This window comes from Atractosteus spatula, chromosome 13 (assembly GCF_055471065.1).
Source record: "Atractosteus spatula isolate fAtrSpa1 chromosome 13, fAtrSpa1.hap1, whole genome shotgun sequence".
Taxonomy (NCBI): Eukaryota; Metazoa; Chordata; class Actinopteri; order Semionotiformes; family Lepisosteidae; genus Atractosteus; species Atractosteus spatula.
In genome coordinates this window covers 19278471-19300496 of record NC_142718.1, presented here as the reverse complement: position 1 = coordinate 19300496, position 22026 = coordinate 19278471, and the positions used below count along the sequence as shown (strand labels likewise).

At 37.9% G+C, this 22026-nt stretch overlaps 1 protein-coding gene across 4 annotated transcripts in view; it reads left to right on the top strand.

The window, feature by feature from the left end:
- The first annotated feature begins 323 nt into the window (after positions 1-323).
- The window catches only part of LOC148821843 (poly(rC)-binding protein 3), an 81901-nt gene continuing 60198 nt past the window's right edge, over positions 324-22026 (top strand). For all 4 annotated transcript variants that reach the window (XM_088930431.1, XM_088930430.1, XM_088930429.1 and 1 more), the window contains exon 1: positions 324-562. The gene's annotated coding sequence lies outside the window, so the exon portion shown is untranslated. The remainder of the gene's footprint in view (positions 563-22026) is intronic.

The following is a 22026-nucleotide window of genomic DNA, read 5'->3' as shown; positions in this document are numbered from 1 at the left end:
ACTAGTTATTGCACACGGCTAAGTGCTTCTGAATCTAATTACTCTAATGTCTGTAACAGTCTTAAATCACACTTATTGGTTAAGTGCAGCACAGCATGCCTCTCCTTCAGAAAGGAAGCTCCATGCTGCTCCATGAGTAATTATTCCGATTGGATCTAAAGCAATTGCACTTATTGGCTGGGCCACGGCACTGACAACCTCTTCACTGATTTGCTACCAGAGGCAGTGTTTGGCTGCCTCCCATTGGCCCTCTTGTGAGAGTAGGAGGAGAGTCTTTCCTTTCCTCTCAGTTCTGGACTGCCTGTGTGAGCTCTTTCTTTCCCATTATTTGAATGACTGCAGGTATTGGTGTCTGCCTGTGAGAGTGAAAGAGAGAGAGAAAGAGGAGAGAGGCATCTCATCTCCCCCCTCAGGCTTTCCCTGTCTCCCTGTTCCCTGTCAATCCTTCCTCCCTCCCGGACCAACCCATCTCAAACTGGACCAAACTGAACCTCCCCGGACCCTCCACCCACAATCCTTAGGACCCTCCTTATGTGTTCATTCTGCCTTATCTGCTGATCAGGTAAGACTTCTAAATCTGCCTGCACCACTAAAAGGAAATAAAACTGCACTGAAGACACTGTAGCACTGATTCTTTCCTATTTCCATTACAAAAAGCTGCTCTCTTTCCATGGGAGAAAAGGAGCTCCTACAAGCTGGTCCCTCACAGAGGTGCTAGCAGTAAAAGTGAGGAATTCAAAAGAGGTCATGTTTTCTTTGCCACTCAGTTTAGAAAAGAGTGAAATATGTATTTTTAAGAACAACATTTGGTTTTAATGGGAGCAATTGGTTTGAATATTTTAAAAAATATATATTTCTTTTGATCTTTTCCACCATGGTAGTGAATGAATGGTACTGTATTTTATTTGTATTGTTACAGTATTTGCACACAAGTCTTGAAAATACAGATGAAAATGTTATCAGCCTGTATCTGATGTTCTTAAGTGCTCCGAAACAAAATGCATGTGTCAGCACCAAAGTAATTATTATAGTGTGTTTACATTAGCTCGTTGAACAAATGATTTTTTTAAAAAATCAATACTTTTTAAATTACATTTTATTATATCATTATCTGAAGAGAATCTTTTCTTTAAGGAAAACCATCTGTGGAATGTAGAGCACATTTACATGACTATGGAGCTTTGTACAGTTAAAGTAATTGTAATCATCATTACAGATTGTTGTTACTGTATCTGTGAATTCACCTTAAAACCTCAAACTTTAATATATTTATTAGAAAAAAAGCTTTTTTTGTTGTTTGGGACTTTTGGGAATCTGACCTTTTTAGTTATGGTTTTCACAGTCTACCTACCATTTTCATCTTCACTTTGCACACACTATATGTGCTTCGGTTTTTACATTTAAAAGCTCTTTCGGTCTTTATTTAAAAGCTATCTATCCATATTGAATATCTCAGTGAGTTCCCTGAGGTGTGCAGGATGTTCTTGTTTTCACTCCAAGCTCCCAATGTACTAAAATAATATATTTTAGGTATAGTTGTTGCTTTTTCTAGGCCTTTTAAAATTCACAATTTAGAGATCACACTTGTTTTAAGGGTAAAAGTGTTACTTTTCTCCCAGTTAAAAAAAAATCACTGGACCATTTAAGTAATTTCAAGAGTTTAATAAAAAGCCATTTACTGTAAATGTAAAAACAAATTCAATTTTGATGTTCTTCAAAAATTACATATGTTCAGTAATTTACATACTGTGCTTTTTACAGAAGAAGATAAAGTGCCTGCTGGAATTTATGTTGGGAGAAAATAATTGGTGGTATTGGGCCATTTCATAGAGAGGTGTGTTATAATTTGTTGTTCCCTTGTTGATCCTGGAAAAGGAAATGATCTAAAGATATGAAGTCTCTATAAACATAGTACAGGAAATATTTAGATAGGATTGGCCATGGTTTCTAGTACTGTTGAAGCCTTATAACTATGTCCTCCTGTCTCTATACTGAGCTTCATCTAGTTAGTGGTTTTCATACCTTTAGACAAGAGCTGAATCAAATGTTTTGAGTATTAGATTAGACCTTGATGTGTCACTTAAACAAAATAACAAAATAACATGTCCAGTACTCTGTGGTGAGTTTCTATTGGGCAGAATGTGAGTTGCTCTTGTTATTAGCAGATGGGCCAGAGTTTTGATTTATTCTGGACTTTTCTTGTTTTCTTGTCAGTGTTAGAACAGCTGATTGGGAGGGTTTATTGCTGCATTTAAAGCACAGGTGCTATACTGTAAATTATTTTGATTGGGTTGTGTTGCAGCAGGGTGGCATAATAGCACGTGGTTAGCATTGTTACAGTATGTTGCAGCACTACCTGCACGAAGATTGTGTTCTCCACATGTTCGCATGGGTTTCCCTTGCGTGCTGCAGTTTCCTTCCACAGTCCAAAGACATTCTGGTGGATTAATTGGCTTCTGGGATAATTGGCCCTTGTGTGAGTGTTTGCATGTTCGTGTCTGTGTGTGCCATGTGATGGACTGGCTTCCAGGGTGTATCCTGTTTTGTGTCTGTTGCTTGCTTGGATAGGCTCTGGCTCCCCTGCCACCCTATAGTGCATTGAATAAAGTGGTTAGAGAATGGATGGATAGCTGTACAATATGTTGCAGTAAGTATCTTCTAGTTCTAGTTCAATAATTAAGCAAAAATTGTGCATAAATATTGTGATATTTTCATGAGACTGCTAAACATAATGTGAAAATATGAATGTGGTCCATAATTGCTCTCCAGTATTAGCTGGTGATTCGTTTCTTTTAAAAAATGTTAATTGGTAAAGCATGTTTGCAGATATCATCTTAAAGTACTAGTCCTCACCAATCAGCATCACTCTCTGCTGTCAAACAATAACTTCATGGAGCTGTATGCTGTGTCTTTTAAAACATACAGCATGTCACTTCAATCTAATTGGGGGCAAATGATTACTACAGTATACCAAAGTAAAAACTGCATGACCAAATCTTTGTAAATGTACAGTGTAGCACAGGAATAGGTAGCTCCAGCACTCAAGAGCCACAACATTCTGTGGTCTTCATTCCACCTTTGATCTTAGTAATGTAATTGGATTTGTGATTTGGATTAGACAAATCACCAGTTTTTTTATTTTTAGATCTTAATCACTTGCTAGTTTTAAACTACTTCTAAAACCTGCTGAACAGTGGGCTTAGAATGGAGTGGTCATGGTATAGCAGCAAAGGTAAAGTCTGAGTCAAACTGTGGAAAGCCATGAAAAGGTGGAAACTAGTAAATACATTACAAGACAAAAATAACATACATATAGTAAACGTCTGAAATGAATATGTGGGTTTGCTGTAGGTTTTCATTAGGGAATCCTTGTCTGAATTGAATAATCTGGATCAGTATAAATTTGTGTGATTCATGACTAAAATAACTAGGAGAGAAGGTACTCTTATGAGTTTTAAGGAAACTGAGACAAAGCTCCGTAACTAACAAAATGTGACTAACACATAACCACTCGATATATGGGAAGCAAAATTCAAGAACTGTACTCCTGTTTTTCTGAGTATATCATTAAATACACCTTACAGACAAGAACAGGAAAAGATGTTTATCTGGAACCTTTAGTAAATCATATATCATACAGTACAGTATGTGTAATTACGAGCTTTATTGGAAATCAAAATCTTGTGGCCCTCAAGTGCCATATAAACCCAAAGAAGGCTCCACAGCCCAAATGTTGTGTTTCTTTTCTTCTCTTTTCAGCATGGAATAAACCTTTACTTACCATATCTATCCAAATATAAGCCACACTTTTTTCCAAATTTCAAGGTGGTACATTTGGCCTGCAGCTTTCAGTATATTTGAATACAAGTAAAATAAATTTGAAGCTGATCTGGTTGTTGACATATTTCCCAGAGTGCTGAACAGTGTTGAGCTGTTTGTGCATACTGTTCCAGTTGCGTTGTTGTAACTGAGTGACAAAAAATTTTTATATTCATTTTTAGTTATCCAAAGTGAACAGGAGATCTCAGTATACTTTTGCGTTCAAGAAGGAGGTGATCCTGTGTGCTGAACAGCATGGGTAGCATCAGGATGAAAGGCAGATTGGTGTGGATTCGTGGTCACTGTCAGGGTAGCGTTCTTTCCAGACCCTATACAGACAACACAATCCGGGGTAGAGTGAGGAAACACGGGGAAAAAAGGCATGCAGGAGACGGGAATGAATACAGGGGGCGTGTCCATGGTGTGCTGGTGGTCGGGGGAGGTGTGGTCGAGGCAAACAATCCAGAAGAGTCCAAGGGGGAATCCAAGCAGAGGCAAAAGTCCAAAACCGGGTGGTCCATCCAAGACAAACAAGATTTAAAGCCAAGAACCACGTCGGAACTGGCACGGGAACAGGAACTAAAACCTTAATGGGGCCAGGCGCTTCCAGGTGAAACCAATGCAGAGCCCGGAATAGCGTCAGCATCTGGCTTTTAAGGGGGAACTGAAAAGGGGCTGGAACAGGGAGCAGGTGCGGGAGATGAATAACAAACAAGGAAGGGCTGGAGGGCCCTTAAGAGGAGGGGTGTACGATCGTGACAGTCACAACAGAAATTACAAAATTTAAAGCCCTCGAGGCAGCTACTGTACAAAGCTAAATGTTCCATCCAGAAAGTCCCTTAGGTGACACAGCATATCAGTTTGGTTTAATCTCATCTATCCAAAAAATCTTTGTATCCGAACCCCTTCCCCCATGTTTCTGCCCGATATGAGTATTATTTGCAGTTTATCTTTTAAACTCCTCAATTTTCCTTTGTTTATCGAAAACTAAGATATCTTATTTTCATTTCTCCATTTTCTGTTCAGGAAGATAACTTGTGCTTTGTAAAGTTTATTTTATAAACTTAATAATATCCATCCATACACTTTCTAACCGCATCTTTCAATATAGGGTCGTAGGGGAGCAGGAGCCTATCCCGGCAAGCAATTGGTGCAAGGCAGGGTACACCCTGGAATGGAAGCCAGTCCATCACAGGGCACACACAGACACAAACACAGATGTGCACACCAGGGCCAAATTTCCCAGAAGCCAATTAACCTACCAGTATGTTTTCGGAACTGTGGAAGGAAACTGGAGCACCCAGAAGAAACCCAAGCGAACACAGGGAGAACAAACTCCACACAGACATCATTAGGTCTGGAATTAAGTCTACAGTCCCAGCGCTATGAGGCTGCAGTGCTACCCACTGCTCCACTGTGCCACCCAGTAACAGGAATAGTGCCTGATATTTTTACAAGTTTTTCTTTTATATGTGACACTCTCTCAAGGTGCTTTACAATAAATAAGAAAAAAAAACAAATGTACTGTATAACAAATTTGAATTCATAATTTAATAAATTACATAAAACAGAATTAATAGCTAGTGTATGTACTCCTTGTAGGATGGTTGTCCATCAGAGCTGATTGTGAAAAACATATATGCTGTTATTACACTGCTGTTTACTGAAGTAAAAACATGAAAAAAAAATGAAAAAGTCATGATTTCATGAGTATTCAAACTCATCGCTGTGGCAAACAGAAATATGGACAATATTACCATAGTGAGTTACACAATTAGTTAAGTGGGCTCTGTCTGTGTGCAATAATAATGGTTCACATGATTTCAGAATAAATACAGTACATTCATCTCTGTAAGGTTCCTCAGTCAGAAAGTGTCAACCATGAAACTAAGAAAGGATTTTTCAGAATAACTCAGGGATAATGTATAAAAGCATATACCGTAACTGGAGAAGGGTATAAAAACATTTCAGACCCTTTATTTCTCTTTGAGGAATGGAGAAGTCAATCATTAAGAAGCGAAAGTCACCCAGACACTGTTTGGATCAGGCTGTCTCTCCAGACTGAGCAGCCGGGCAAAGTAGGAAACCTGTTAGTGATGCCAATATGATGCCAACAGTGACTCTGAAAGACTTTGAAACGTTACAGAGTTCAGTGGCAGAGATATTTGCCCATGAGTCAATAATATCCTAGTCACTCCATAAAGTGGGTGTGTATGAAAATGAAAAAAAACCTCTGAAATCCCTCATAGAGATTTTGTGGTCAGACAAGACAAAGTTAGATGCACTACATATGATGCAAACCTAGCATAGTGCATCACTCAATCAACACCATCTCTATTATCAGATGTAGCAATGGCAGCATTATGTACTTGTTCAGCTTCTCATTAGCAGGGACTGGGAAGCTTAAGACTGTTGAGAACATAGATGGAGCACAGTATAGGCAAAAATGAAAACCTGCTTCAGACTCAAAACTGGGGCAAAAATTCACCTTCCAGCAAGACAATGAATCAAAGCAACATTGACAATGCTACATCGGAGGGGCTTAAGATAAAGAAAATTAAAACCCTTGAGTGGCCCCATCAAGTCAAAGCTCTTACTTGAATTCTGTTGAGAATCTGTGTTAAGACATGAAAAATGCTGTCCATAAGCCCTCCCAAATCTACCCTCAGAACCTGAGCAAACTAACCTGCCAGGATAATGGCAAAAATTTCATCAAGCCGATGCAGAAATTTATGGCTTACCCAAAAATACGTTTTTTGGCTGTATTTGCTGCCAAGGGTCATTCCACCAGTGAGCTATGAATATTTATCAAATCTATACACTTCAATTTTTTCTATTAAGGTTTTGCTGGCAAATAATTTAATTTTCTGTTATAAGTCTTCAATTGAAGTATTTAAGTTTTAAATAAAATATTTTATTTAAATACGTTTATGCACAATTTTGTAATTTTATAAAATGGGACATCATAGGACAAACATAAATACTTTTACAGTATATGGTTCTATAATTGTGAATTCTGTTTTTTATGAGGAATGTTTTCTCACACAGGGAACAATGGTGCTGCTTTAACTAGAGTGTTGTTCTTTCCTTGAATTTTATTGGGATCTTTTTTAATTAGCTGGATGTCATTTGTCACAGACTTTGTTGTCTTGAATATGGATTGTGAAAAGTGATCTTTCTCAGTATGGCTTTAAGTGAGCAAACGGAAGAAAGCTTTGCTGAATGCATTCAAAAGCTTTACATTTTCAGTGAGCATCATTATTGAATGTTTTCATCAATTCAGAGATAATTGTCCAACTATTTCTGAAGCTGTTACTTATAACACAAGTTTGATTATAGGCCCTCCTTTGCCAGCCTTTTACTCTCTTTTGCTGGTGGTTTTATGCAGAAAGCAGGCATTCAATGTGTTAACTTATCTTCTTTCCTATTATCCCAATTTAAAAGGGAGCAGTTCTTACCAGTTTTGTTTCACGTGGTGCTTTATATAATAGGAGATGCAAAGCAAGCTCACATGACATTTTACCTTCCCTGCCTGGGAGAATGCCTGCTGCCAGCACTACAAGTTTCCATGAAAAACACTCTGTTAGTCATAGTGAATTTCCCGTAATAGCAAGCACTGTAGTGACATTTATTGAGTTTGAGATTGAATATTCATATATTTCTTGCCTGTTTGATTGGGAATCATGTCTGTTCCACTATGTCTGCACTTGGTAATAACAGAAGAACCAGTGTTCAATTTAATGTAACTCCATTTTATAATTTTGGCTAATGCAAAAATATTGGTACATACAGTAAATCTGATTTTTTTTAATTCTCTTTATAGCTTTCATTCTGAGCAGCTTCCAGTATATGAATCAAGAAATCAGTAGTGCAAAGAATGGGACTGCATTAAGATCTTTGGAGCAGGTTCTAAATTTGCAGTTTATGAGCTGTTTCCTTATGCATCAGATTAAATCAGAATGTCATCACAACTTCTAAAAGCACTTATTCATAGCCATTCTTTGTAGGGTTTATAGAATATATAGGCATTATTCCATATACTTGAATATAGGAGGCCTCAATTCTCAATGCTACAAGGTCAACTGATATAATTTCCTATCTTAAGTACCTAATTAAACATAATTTGGACAACTGACCTTCTGTTTCCCTCCATCTTTAACTGTTGAGAGACTTGTAACATCTACTGGATCCTTATGAATTGGAGTTGAGGACCATTGTACCACTTGTGAATATACTATATGTAAAAAGTGTGAATTTACAAAAGGCTATAACCGATTTGATACAAACAGCTCTTGGACCACTTTGAGTTACTGGAATTCTTTTGATTAAAAAGCATGCAAGTGTTCATTGCACACAGAAGGTGCTCACATACAGCTGACAGCTTAAATGATGATAATTCAAACATCTTAGAAAAAGCCTTAGCGACTGGATGAGGAACTTTCTCTTTATTCAGATACGTAGAATAAAGCACAGTAGCTCTGTTTGGTAGAGGCATAAGCTAAACATGTTGCTGCCTTTCAGTGTTACAGATACAAGAGATGGCCATTGGTCCATCTTTGTGCTAGCACTGTGAGTTTTAAAATGTATTTTAGGCTTCCATTGTTCAGTAAACTGAGAATTAGATATAATAGTCTGGTAAATCTTCCTAACAAATTAGTCCTTTGGCCAGATTTCCATCTTTTTTGAAGGATAATGTATTTTATGTTGCATGTAAAGCTTCAACATTAAAGATATTCAGCAGAGACTTAGAGAACTAGTGTTTATCCTGCACGTTGCCCCATACCCCATACTACAGTACATTGAACAAGTCAATTTAATGTTTGCATAGCAAAACACATTTGTAAACACCAGCATCTAACTTTTGGAAGCTGGCAGAACATAATCAAATTAAATATTTGCTTCCTCTGTTACAGTATGTTTATGCTGTGTCTCCCTAGGCAGATATTTTTAAATATCTATACAAAAATAAAATACAGTTTAAAGTACTAAGGATTAATTGAACTTAGTGACGATTTTAAAAATAATGCTGTGTTATCACTAAGATGGTAATTTGTCTTCTAATGCCTTGTGATGCAGATTAATACTTTATACCCACTTAAGTGCTCTAAGCAGCAGGAAGACAGAAACCTGGCAAGTTCATGTTGGTATGTGTGAGTAGAGTGATAAGCATATCCAGTTGTGGATGAATTTTCCATACTTCCTGAAAACTGTAATTGCTACATTTGCTGTATAGAGATAAAAACGTAGTCACAGGAAATAAAATCAAGTTCAAAGCATCATTCTGTAAAAAGACAGAATTTGTGGATACATGTTAGTGTAGAGAACAGTCAGTAAGTAACAAGTGTTATAAGCACCTTTATAAATGTTTTTAGAAATGGTATAATGCTTCTCTAAAACACTCGTTTTAATATATTTTATTTTACTGTATATAACAACTTGAGCTGCAGTATATTGATTAATCTAAAATTTTAATATCAAGGTTTGGAGGTTTTCATGAATCATATTCTGAACCTTCAATACTTTTTGGTACACATTACAGGTTTCCTTTAACAGTTTCCAATCCATTTACAGACCCTTTTGGATGTACCTTTTCATTCACATATGTGTTTGGTTAGCATGTTTGCTGATTGTATTCCAGTTTCTAAAGCTTTGGCAACAGCAGTCAGCAATTTCTCAGCAGTATTTTCAAGAGGATATTGAAGAGAAAGAATAAAAATTCCAAAATCTAAAATCCAAATATCAATTTTAGCTTTAGGGATAAGCTTTTAATTTAACTCTGATCTGTTTTAACCTTAGGGAATAAGACTAAATTTAAGGCTGATGGATTACTTTTTCAGTGCCTTTTTAGGTTTGGAATACTTTTATCAGATCTCCACATAGTCTTCTCTGTTAAAAACAAAAAAGATTCAGTCTTCAGCCTGACAGTGTATGACATTCCCTTAAGCTTAAATGTCAGGTTGCCCTTCTTTGAACTGACTGCAGGACAGCAATATCTTTTCAATAACTTGCTTACCAAAATTGTACACTATATTCTAAACGAGGCCTTACTAGTGTATACAACAACGTAAAGCCTAAAAGTGAAAAACATACAGTGTACTGTATATGCATTACACAGTTTTAATGTAAAGTCCCTTGGTTTAAATTCTATGCTTTTAACTATAAATTGTAGCATTTTGTTTTCCTTTTTAATTGCTTCCCAGCTTTGTTAAGAAGATGCAAAATATGTGTCAATATAAACACATAAATCTTTTCCATAAACAGCGTCTTCTAGCTCAGAGTTTTCCTCTTTTTTAGTTTACGATTTTACTACCTATATGCAATACTCTGCACTTGTCTACATTAATTGCAATCGGTCAGGTGTCGCCTAGTCATACATTTTATTTCAATCTTTTTTAATTTAATCTGATGTGTCCACAGTGATTTCTAATCCTCCTAAAATTCATAAATGATGAATAAACATACTAATTATACTAGAATATAGATCATTGATGTACAGTAAAGTACAACCAGACCAGTAGTGTCACGATCGTAAACCCCTCCTCTTAAGTACGCTCCAGCCCTTCCTTGTTCTGTACTCATCCCCTGCACCTGCCTCCGGTTCCTACCCCTTGTCCTATAAAGGCCAGGCGTTCCTGCCAATCTGGGCTCAGCTTTGGAAGATGGACGTCCAGAAGCCCGCCTATCTGCGAGTCCAGGAGAGACTCGACGGCACAGGCTTCATCACGGCGTCCAGACCTTCCGGGATTAGGGAGTGTCTGGTCCTGTTACCTCCTTTTATTCCCCCGACCCTCTGCTGGATCCTGCTCCGGCTTTTAGCTTTGTTTGTCTGTCAGGATGGATTACCCGGTCTTGGACTTTTGCTACACTCATGGATTTGCCTCGGACTCCCTTGGACTGTTTGCCTCGGCCACACCTCCCCTGAACACCAGCGCGCCATGGCCACACCACCTGTTTTCCTTCCAGCCCCCTTGCATGCTTTTTTCCCCGTATTTTCCTCACTCCGGATTGTGTTGTCTGCATAGGGTCCTGAAAGAATGCATTCGTTATAAGTAGTCCTAGTACAAATCCCTGCAGTATACTGTACCACAATTTGAGTATTCATTCTTTTTATCTGTACCATGTGATCTCCTGTTTAGTTCTTAAAATCGCTTTCTTTACCTTACATGTAGTAGAAGTCCAATTTATTGTACTATACTAACTCGGTTTCGTTTTCTTTTATCCATTTTATGGATTGTTGCTATGTTAATAATTCTTCAGTTCTTGAGTACTACCTCTGTCTTAAGGGACTTTTGGAAGAGTAGTGTCAATGGTTCCTGGAGTTTCTGAGGAGAAAAGGCATTCCTCATTCTCCAGCCACATCACACATTCCATATGAACATGGATTAAATTGCTTCTGCTGATGTCTGCTTTAGAAAACTTTGAAATATCTGATTGGCTGTTATTTGAAATATGAAAATCCAGCCATTTCCTTTTGTAGATTTAAGATCTTATGTTTTTCTAAAATTAAGTAAATTGTTTATACTTTATAACAGTGAATGTTTAGTGTAGTTTGCTTCAAAAAGAGGAGAGGGCATGTTCATGCTTTTTAGTTAGGAAGCTGATTAAAATACATACTGTACATCTGGTCTCTTGAAAAATCTCATTGGTAGATTTGTAATTAGTGCCTGAGAGGTTTCACTCCATATCAACAAACATCCTATATGAAATGGAAATCCGTTAGTTTCACCCCAATGTTCAGGTTTTTGCTCTAAAAGTAAACAGGACAAGTACCGTATTCAATTTACTGTAGCATGTGTTCTCCTACACAATATCAGATTTGATCCCCAAGTTTATTTCTTCTGTCACATTTTAGAGAGGAGGGAAACAGTGTTGTCTATTTAATTGATGAGAAGCTTCAGAAGAACGGTAGAAGAGGAGCTTTCTCCTCCTTAAGCAGAATTGGATTTGATATTTAAAACTAGGGCATGCCTTTGAATTTTCAAAAGGCCTTTTGTAGGATTAAGACTTTAAAGACTTGAAATCATCAAAGTGTTTTAATGTCACACTATAACAAGGTGGCAGAACATGAACACCTGCAATATGTAGGCAAGTCAAATTTTTTTTGTCATATTTACTGTACTCTGCAATTTTGTTCCTTGAGTTTAATCACATAGGTTGCTAAATGAAACAGAAACATCCTTTTCAAAACTGATTTATACACACTTTTTTCAATTTGTCTCCTATGTGATACAATTAGTGTTTGTGTTGTCAGTGTTTTTCTGTACAGCATGCAAATCTCTCGTGGGAAGGTCAAGATGTTTATAAATAGGATTGCACAGAGCATCCATTATTAAAGCTACAAAGTGTTGCTAGTTTGTGATATTAGTTGGAAGGATTCTATATTGATCTGAACAACATTTTAGCTGTATTACATTCAGAGCCAAATTGAACATTTATAAAAGATTTTCCACACTGAAAATAATTTCAGTTTCCAACATTGGAAAATCAGATTGGGAACACTGATGATTATCAAGTTGTATAATATGACTTATAAAGCTATTGGCCACAAGCTTAATAAAAAGTCTAATTATTTATATGAGTTCATTTGTACTGTATCTTCTGGACCGGGATACTGCTTCGAATCAATCTGAGTGTTAAAATGTAAATATGTAGGACAGTAAACCATGCATAAGAGTTAATTACAGTGATTATTGTTAAAAAAATTGTATTCTATTTATCGGGCCCCTGTGGGATATGTAACGAACAGTTCTTTCCGGACCCTATGCGGACGACACAATCAGAAGAAGTGAGGAAACACTGGGGAAAAAGTCATGCAGGAATACGGGGATGAAAACAGGGGGGTGTGTCCATGCAGTGCTGGTGATCTGGGGAGGTGTGGCCTAGGAAAACAATCCTAGAAGAAGTCCAAAGCGAAATCCAAAAACACGAGCATAAGTCCATGGCCGGGTGATCCATCCAAAACAAGAGATTAAAAACAGGTGCCGGGTCGGAACCGGCGGGGGGAACAGGAACAGGAGCAGTATAATAAAAGTATAATGGAGCCAGACGAATCCAGGTCCCGGGCTCGCACAATGCGGAAATCAGATGTAGAGCCTCGATTGGCGACTGTGTATGGCTTTTAAAGGGGGACAAGAAGGAGGCTGGACCAAGGGACAGGTGTGGGGAATAAGGCAAACGAGGAAGAGCTGGAGTGCCCTTAAGAGGAGGAGGAACGATCGTAAAAGGATATTGCATATGTTCCTGTGACTGCAGTGTCAGTTTAGTAGTGGGTACTGAGTCCCTTAGCCATGGTATACAAGGGAGTGGAAACTAAAGTACTACTATTTGGCTGCTGTGTGGCACCTTGTGTCTGATTATTGCCAATAGACTACCTTCAAGCTGGAAGCTCAAGCGCTTGGATCTTGAATAAAGAGATTGAATGCCATGTTACTGGATTTCTATATTGCTACAACCCTGACCAGCAACTGTAAGTGTTGCAGTAGTTGACTAGATAAATGCTCCACATGTAAATATCCTGTTATAGGGTCCCAGCCCCCAATGTGCTATAACCCCAATAAACCTGCCACTATAAATAGTGGAGATTTGTGAAACAGGAGCTCAGGTTGGACCAACTACTGTGAAAACTGTCCCAGCCCTAACTTGGTCAGGACCTGTTCTTGCCTTGCCAGATTCCCTTTTAAACCTAACCTTAAATGACAGAAGAGTAGCACTGTGCTACTTCCTTATAACTTAATCTACTGTATGTTGGAAAGTAATAATCTTTTCCCTTTTTAACCAAAAGGAAAGCAACCCACCTTTCCCTTAATATCTATAGGAAAAATAAGATTTTTTCCCTGGTCTAACCATAACATTAAACTAGCCTGACTCCATGAGTAGGCAATTAAATGCCTTCTTCAGTGTTTTAATCTTTTAATGGAGAGAAATGACTGGACACAGCTGCAGCAGAACTTACTCTCTCTGCCTTCTGCAAAGGCCCATATTTTTTGTCTCTCTGAGTGGTCTCTAAGCCGCACATTTGCAGCGCAAACCATTTCAGACAGTTCAGACATACAGTAGCTGCTCTGTTAGTCCATCTTACTGAAAGCAGATACTCAATATACTGTACGGTAAGTCTTAGGAGGACGTGGAAATGAAAATGCTACAGGATATGTAGAAATGATGAGATTGTCTGCACTCCCATGAAGACTGGTGTCCATCATATTCTGCAGTTTTACTTTGGTGTATTATGTGAGGACATACTGATATTTTGTCAATTTCAATTCAAGTTTAATGAAGTGTGGTAATAAAATAAAGTTCAAGAAAAAATCAAAGATTTAGAAATGGAACTGAGGTGGAATTTTAGTGAATAGAATGATCAATTTGATATTGTTGCCACGGAACAGATTAACACTACATGAGTATCTCAATTTTCCTTTTCAAATTCCACGAGTGAGTACTCAGTGTGAAGAAAATGTCTTAATTGTCTTATCTCACAGTAGTCTGATGGAGTTTGGCTAAGATACATTTTGAATAGAGGAAGAACAGAGAAATTTAAGAAACATTCTGGAGAATCGATTGATACTGCTCTATGAATACAGTAAATCTTCTGTTTACAAAGAAGTGGTCTACAGGTATCTCTGAAGTCAATGCTAACATGTATGAACTGGGCATTTGGCTGGGAAAAAGGAATCTCCTTGTTTCAAGAGGAGGAAAGGGGGGATTGATGGGCTACTCCTGGCAGTTTTCCAGATTAGAACAGATCACAGCCATTTGTTACATACAGGAAGAAGAAAATTGTCATTAGGGACATATTTCAGGACTTTGTGCCTTGTGACTGGTCTAGATCAATCATCTGAAAGATGACTAATCAATCAGGGACCTGCAGGGTGTGGAGACCCACTCCACCTTTTGCCTTCTTAACCAATCACCAACCAGAATTTCTCAATTTAAAAAGTATCTCCTAATTTGCTGCTTCTCCTCTGCTTGATCACTGGAACAATACAGTTGGACTTCAACATACCTGAATAACTAAGAAGTAGCCACTATGCATTTGTGACTCTCCCTTACAAGCAGTCATCCTTGTGCACAGACTTTGTCAGAGCTAACCTGGATGTCGCACTCACTGAAGAGGACTGTCAATGCGAAGCTATGGTAGTATTCTCTCTCTCTCTAAAATTTCAAGCCACACCAGGACTGGATTGGCATTGAGCCCACAGAGCATGGATTGGACAATGCTGCAACAGACCCCATCAACTGTTCCCTTATCTTTCTTTGCAGGAGATATAAATCCATAGTGAATGAGTATTTTGATATCAATTTAATATATCTAAGTAATAGTATTTACTTATAAGAATTGGAATGCCGACTATGTTTAATGAGACAGATTAACAACTTTTGTATAACTGATGGTACTGTATACTGAATGTATAATCCTTCTTTTTATACTGTACTTTATATCTTCTCTATGGCTTAATAACCCTGACGTAACGAGCTGCTGTTTTTATACAGGCAGACTTACTTTGAATCCTTTTATGTACACGTTTTACGTATTAATAAATGTTTTCCATGCATTTTGAATTAGTGTGCAGACTACTTGTTATTCTGTCAATTGATTCCTAACAGCCAATTAATAAATTGTGTCAGTAAACTCACACTCCAACAGACTATACCTATGCCACAATTTTTAAAAGTGAAAGCCAAATGGTGAATGTGCTCAGGCTACAGCATGAGTGTATTAAAGGATAGACGATTTTTTACAACACAATAAAACATGTATTCCCCATTTTATTCCATTTGTTAGGTCAGCAGGCTTGTTTATGTTATATTTTGTGTAAAGAGTCTATAGCAGTAATGGTTGATGTCAAGATATGGTTATTATGGTTCCCTGATAGTGGGATAGTGGTGGTGAGCAATTGAATCTATAGCAATTTGCAGATGTTTGCAGATCTTGTATCTCAGGATTGATAAAAAGAAACTGGAGATGGCTTTTTGACAGATGGAGATGCACTTCAAGGTACAGTTTCTGGGTATAAATGTTTTTTTCCTGGAGCAGGAGAGTGGATGTGATTTTTTTGTATTGTTTTGGTTCTTGGAAATATTGCAACACTGTGTAATGTATTTGCTTGACTACTGTTGTCCTGCTTCCCAGTGGAGCAGACGTCACCCTTTTAGGAAGCAGACCTCTGGTAGTAACGCAGGGCATTGTATGAAGAGCTTTTGTTGAGTTGCTTAGTTGATAAATGGTTTGTTGTCTCATGTCATCTGGTATAGAGTGCAAGCTGTGGGATAAGTTAATAAATGAAGCATCTGAATTTCTTGGTGCATCAAATGTCTACTGGTGCATCATTCCTTGACTCAGAATTCCTCTTGTCCTCAAAATTATTGCTTCAGTTATTATATCCTTTAATACTTTTAAGAATGTTCTTTTGTCAGGGAAGTTTTTGGACCCTTTGTAACCCTTGCAAATGTTGTGGGGACTCTCTTTTACTGAATGTTGAAGTGGTAATTTAAGGGGTTTAGGATGGCTGGAATGGATTACAAGAACAATAGTTAGTCTGCTTAATTACATTCTACATGTAAAATCTGCACGTGCCTGATGCTCTGATGCAGACTTTCCCAGGCTTGTCACACAGACAGGAAAAAGACAGCTGCAAATCTTGCTGCATGTGGAAGAGGAAGCAACAGATGGTCCCTCTTGTTATCTTTCGGCAAATCTTCCCTGATTGTGGACACTTGTTCTATGCAAGGGAACCAGTTTTTTAACACCAATACTAGACTTCAGGACATTTGGCTGTATCATATGATGTGTATGAATATCAGAAGTTTGGAGACTTGGATCATGTGACAATAAACTGGGTCAGGTTATAAATGCAGTTTGTAAAACCTTGAAAAAACAATCTCACATTTCACAACCCTGTGTTAAGTCTACTTCTATCCAGATTGCAAGTAGGCAGTGAAGGCAAATTCCATGACAGCTGTTATAGTCATGCCTGCAAAATAAGATGAACTGGACATGGTTGCTGGCCAGGTACAGTGCCCTGAGCTGTTGGTCAGTATGCATCTCAGTTCCTCTTGGAAATCCCCTGAGAATTCTCGAGAGAAGGATTCCTTTGGACAAAGGTGATCTTTCCTACCACAATGAAGTAGGAGTCACTCTCTTACCTGTTGTCACGATTGTAGTCCCTCCCTCTTAAGGGCACTCTGGCTCTTTCACTTCAGACCTGATTTTGTGCACCTGCCCCTTGTTCCAGCCTCCTTCCAGCCCCCCTTAAAAGCCAGACGCTGACGTTAATCCAGGCTCTGCTCTGGTTTCTGTACCAGGCAAGTCTGGGACCTGGAAGCACCTGGCCCTGTTGTGCTTTTAAGTTCCTGTATTTGTTCCCGTTCCTGTTCCCTTGCCAGTCCCGACCCGGTTCCTGTTTTTATCCTGTTCGTCTTGAATGGACCTCCCGGCTTTGGACTTTTGCTCCGTCGTGGATTCCCCTTTTGATTCCTCTCTGGATTGTTCACCTTGGCCACACCTCCCCCGACCACCAGCACACCAAGGACACGCCCCATGTTTTCATCCCCGTATCCTGCATGCCTTTTTCCCTCGTGTATTCTCACTCCCAACCCCGGATAGTGTCAACTGCATAGGGTCTGGAAAGAATGTTTTCGTTACACCTGTAGAGTAGGGAAGGGCTTTTTGAGAAGAAAATGATGGTGGAGAACAGTCTCGGTAGATTAATGGTTGGAAAATGAGATGGATTGATGAATGAACCCATGAATCTGTGATCAATTTTGCTATGGAAAATTATTTTAAATTTCTTCATGTGGATATGGATGCTTATTTATGTTTTATGTTGTTGTACTTACCAGCCTGGGTGCAGCCATTGGAGAAGGATTATAAGTCCATTTGTTGATTAATAGGAAGTATGGTGCATGCAAACACAATAAAGGTCTGTGGACCTTAAGTCTGAGTTCAAAGGAAGTGTATCAGAAACTACAGTACTGAGAATATTCCAAAGATTGGCCAAGCATCCGAGCGAAGTTCTGAGCATATAAACGAAAGATCAGGGTAAAACACCAGGTAGGGAGACAGCAAAAGTCAAAGTCAAAAAGAACTATTCAGAGCTGGGAGATCAAACACAGAGAGACAGGAAACGCTGAGAAGCTGAGAGGGAAGATTGCTCAATGATCGTGCGTTCAACAGTCGGGGAAGCAGGATTACATACTCAATAGAATGAGGTAATTGACAGATTAATTGGCAACAGGCTTAAACAATCTGCCACACCTTGTGCATGGCTCCCACAGTGGTTTCAGGCCATGTAGAAACGTGGCCGGTATGCGTGGTAATGCAGGTTAAGGAGGCTGCAATCCCATGTAATTCACACTTGAAATATCCCCTTGGAATGTAAAATACTGTACTTTGGGGTCATTTTTTTCTCCATCTACTTTTCTAGCAATGGCTCCAACATTGTAGCCATTATTATTAATGTGAGAGGGCTAGATAATGACATCAAGCATGGTTCAATGTTTTAATTTCTCTCTACTGTTTCCTTCACTGTATTTCTTTTTGCTGAAGTCTGACTTAGGAGATACGAACTACTGTATGTATACAATTTCTAAAAGAATTTACTAAGAGGATGTCTTTTTGGAGTTTTAGGAGGTACCCTTATGACATTTGGAAACTTTTTTGGGGAACAGTTACCGTATATAGATATGACATGGTGTAGGCAAAGGTGATAGGAATGTTTGTTTTTGTGGGAATGAGTAGAACATGTACCAGTTTAGACAACGAATTGAAAGATCTGACACTGGTGAAGTGTGTGTGCTTAATCTCAGTTATCTCAGCCCTTATTACACCAGAAATATTTTGGTGAGCATGGGCTTGAAAGTGTTCCTTTGCTGGAGATATAAATTGGGGTCTCCATGTCTCTGTATTTAGGGTTGAATATAGAAAAGCAAGGTTCATGGGATTCCAGAGGAGAATTTGCTGTCTCTGCTTTTGAATTGAGGGTTGAAGGGTAGTGTGGGGATTGGAAGCTAATATGCTAGGGGATATTGACCGGTCGGGGGGTTTATGTACAGTAGTGAAGGAACAGTATGAAGAGGGGTGAAATGGGATAGGTCTTAAGTACTCGAATTTTTTGGGGCACTTGTTATTTTTCAGAATCTTTGTTGATTTTATTTTCAAAGTGTTGTTTTGGATCCCCTATCTTTTAATTACAAATTCTAAAATGGTAAGGCCTAAAGCTATAATTAGATTATAATTTAATAAGAATAACAAATTTGGCAGAGAACTATGTATACAAATGGAAAGAATTGAAATTACTGCTGAAGGAACTTAAAGGAAGTGGATCTGAAATAAATGAATTGATCCAGGGAAGAAATTGAATTTGAATAGAATTGACCCCAACTCAGGTCTGGACACATTTATTTTTGGATTAGAGATGAAAGTATGTTTAAAATTCCTTCTGGCCTTTTATGATCAGCAGGGACAGGAAAGCAAAAAAAAAATGAAACCTTACAGCACTATTCATATTAAAAATTCTACATTTCTACATTTTACCTCATCCTTTTCCAATTCCCAATCTTTACTATAAAGAACACAGGAAATACAGAACTGGTCGTTTTTAAAAACTTGTGAAGCCTCTGAGGGTTTTAAGTTTCTAGGTCAATAACCAGCAGGTTGAGAATGTCAGACAGGTGCCAGCATTTCTTTGTTAATATGGCTGTTTCAGCAGCTATATTCACAAGATCAGATTGCATCATGTACAGTAGGCTACTTTTATACCTGCATAAATGAAAACAGGTAAACTAAAAACATATTGCATTGTAGTTTCTGAGTATGCTTGTTAAAATGAAAATAAAAATGCTAAAAGAGTGTTAAAATTTCATTTAACTATGCATAAATAATGTTTAGTAATCCCCCTTTCCCACTGCTCATTTCTGCCGACATAAGAAGTCAACTGCTGATACAATTCTATACTGTAGGCATTACTACACCCATTGTATTGGTGAAAGGCTGTGGTGATGCAATGTTACCAGCTTTGTTGCCAAACGTCCTGTGGCTCTTGCATGTTTTGTATACAAGAGCTGCAAGCATTCTTTTTTGAGGCACTGCTTTTATTTTTAGCTCTGCAGACTGTTTCAATAGAGCACAAATGCACACAGTATAAAATACATTCTGATGAGCTGGCGAAACAAGTAACTCTCCAAGCATAAATATGTCCAGGATCAATGTCACATGCAAGAGTAATGGTATAAATCTGTAGCAGGGCCAGACACAGGTTTGAAATTGTACAGCCTGTGCATCAGAGCAAACTAAAGCTCAGGGTTGACAGTGGTGTGTCTAAAGGACCTAGGAAAAATAAATGACAGTTGTGTAGATGAATAAAACCGATGCTTTCAATGTAAGTTTTTGTGCAGTCTCTTTATGATCAGAAGGCTAAATAAAAATGCTTAAAAATGCTTAAACCAAGGGTTAGATGGTCCTTGTGAAATCAGTTCTATTAATTATTTTGTCCAGCTGCTGAGAAGTACAGTACAGTGTATGACTTCACCTTTAACTGATGTAGAATGTTTTAATGTGTGCACTTGGCCAAATACCTTCTTCGTCATTAAATGGTACTTCTCAACATGAGGATTAAATGACTTTGATCTAAACTTTAATGCCAAAAAGAAATTATATTTTAAAAGAGACAGCTAAGCAGACTGCTGCCAAATCTCTCTCTTTTCAAATTCTGTAAAAGGATTAATCCTTTGGAATGCTTACTTGTAGAAGCATTCAATAAAATAATTGATGTTTTTCAGGTATTTTATTTTGTCCCCTCCATTTTTAACCAAAGTGCTACTTGGTTATTTATAGTTTAATCCTTTTTTAATGACACCTAACCTGTCATGCTGCTCTTTAATGCTGAAACTGTCATTAGATTTCAAAAGCCTTCAAAACACACTGTGAACTTGAATGTATAATGAATACTGTACATCCAGCAGGTTTATTTACACTTGAGTTTATGAAATAGAGAAGCTGATACAGTATGTGTTTTTTTAATCTGTGAACAGGATTACAGAGTTCATTCCAATCACACTGAATGGCTGCATTAACTTTAATGTGTTTTACTTAAAGCCAAATAAAAAGTACAGAAAAATAAACATTTCGATGTTTCAGTGTTTATGAAAACTGTGCTGCTAAATGTTCACTATCATCCACTCCATAAATTTAGGTCAGTATTATAGTACATGATGTATGCAATTAACAAGGTACTGTTATGCAATGAAATAGCGTTAGATAATGAACATTTTTATATTAGCCACTGGTTTTTCCATATGTATGGATTTCCAGTCTAAACTGTTCTACTATGCAACCATTTATTGCATAACATTTATAACAGAAATAGGTCAGTTCCTTAAAGCTGAAATATATCATAACTATAGAATGAAAGAGATATAATTATTCATTTTAATTTCACAGTAAAATTAAAATATGTGAAAACTACATTTCAATTGTTTTACCTTAAAATACCTTAAAGAATCTGGGTTTGATGAAACAAGGTAGTTGTACTTACATGCCTGTGAAAAAAATCTGACATGTCTTGCACCCCCAGAAAGGGCATTGTGAACCAACAGGGGGTGTGTGCACCCCAGTTTAAAAAACACTTCTTTAAGACAAGGGTGGGGACAATGTAGCAAAGTGGGAAAGTCTGCATTCACTACTGATGGGTTTTGGGTTCAAGTCCCTGCTGCAGATACTGCTGTTATACAGTACCTCAAGCAAGGTACTTTACTCAGATTCCTTCAGTACACCCAGCTGCATGAATGGAGGGAGGAACTAGGCTCTGTGATGCACTGCTGTCCTATCCAGGGAGGAAGTCAGGTCTTCTCTGTTTACCTAATACCATGGAAACAAAAATGCATTCTGGACTGATGGGTCAATCTAGCTTAAATACAGAAATATTTTGCAGTTTAAGACAACAGTAATGAGTTAAAGATAAAAGAGGAAATCATGGGTTTCTAAAAATATTGTATTGTGCCACATTCCATAGTCCTCTAAAAGCTTTGGAATTGGGCCTGTAATTTTTATTTCATTGTTTACATGCCAGCCTGTTTCTAAAGTAAGACATTTTAATCCACAACATTTACTTTCAAGATGTCATCTTGCATGCTGTGTAGGGATCTGTCCTTAGGCGTCTTTTATTCAGACATTACTTGCAGCAGCTGGAAAAACTAGTTTTTACTTTAGTTAGA